The following is a 1244-nucleotide window of genomic DNA, read 5'->3' on the forward strand; positions in this document are numbered from 1 at the left end:
ATCAAAATTGAAGGCTGGGAGGACTGAAATGGGTCACTGAGGAATTCTAAAAGCTCGATGGATCTGAGAGGATGGAACAGTGACCAGGTATGAGGTCTACGAATGGTGAGTTGTATGAATTGTTTACATTTTCAACCAAATTTATATTCTATTTTTGCAGCAAATTTATGTTCTATTTTTGCAGCAAATATCTCAATTTATTAATTCCCATAGTAAGAATAGAATTATCACACAGCGTTTGATAATAGGGATTGCAATTTTTCTTTCGTTTCATACTTCTCTCGCAATTTCTGCCGAGTATCCCATCGAAATTTTTAATAAATGATATAAATTTCAGGCTTTCCTTACTAAATAAAATGAAAATAAATTTTCTGGGCGTTCTTGATCACAATGATCAGTTCTCAAAGCCTATTCGTATCAATACGAATGAGATTAAAAGTATCGAGAATACTGAGATGGTTCGAGGTAGGGACAAAATCTATTTTACAATGTCCATCTGTGTGGACTGTGGTCTAGTGAGTTGTACCTTTTTTCGATGACGAATTAAATATTCTTTGCATAAATATTTCGTGTTCGTATATGTGCTCAATTCTCTCGAATTCGAAAAAGAATTTTGTTTAATTATGAGTCCCATTATCAGAGGTTTAAATGTGAATTCCATTGCTCTGATTTTATAAATGTACGTGCTCTGTGACCGCGAATTCCACTGTACTCGCTCTGAATATCTACAAATAATAAAAATATCCTAATAATTTATCCTACGATTTCGTTTTATAACATACTTTTCTTACAGAACTTCGTTATTATGATTTTATATATGTAATAAAATTAAAATGAAATAAAAAACAAATTATTTTACGTATGTAGTACCATGAATTCCACTGTACTCCTTCAGAATATCGACAAATAGTAAGGATTCATCCTCCTATTCCATTTTACAATGTACTTTTCTTATGACTAACCAAATGTATTAATTTCCAACAAGCACAGATTTATATATTATTTCGGCTACAGTAATACTTTTCCCAAATCATTAACGAACATCATATCAAGCTTTATCCAAATTACAAACCCAGAAAGATTCAAAGAAGGGGAATATTAAATTAAATCAGTTGCTTAGTGATCACTTCTTCGTAAGTTTTAGACAATTCGTACGATTTCAACAAAGGGTTGTCATTTTCAGAAATGACACTAGTAAAGGAACATTCGAAAGTAGTTGCTAATTTTGATGAAACTTTGGTATA

The sequence above is a fragment of the Habropoda laboriosa genome, unplaced genomic scaffold (assembly GCF_001263275.1).
Source record: "Habropoda laboriosa isolate 0110345459 unplaced genomic scaffold, ASM126327v1 scaffold89, whole genome shotgun sequence".
Taxonomy (NCBI): domain Eukaryota; kingdom Metazoa; phylum Arthropoda; class Insecta; order Hymenoptera; family Apidae; genus Habropoda; species Habropoda laboriosa.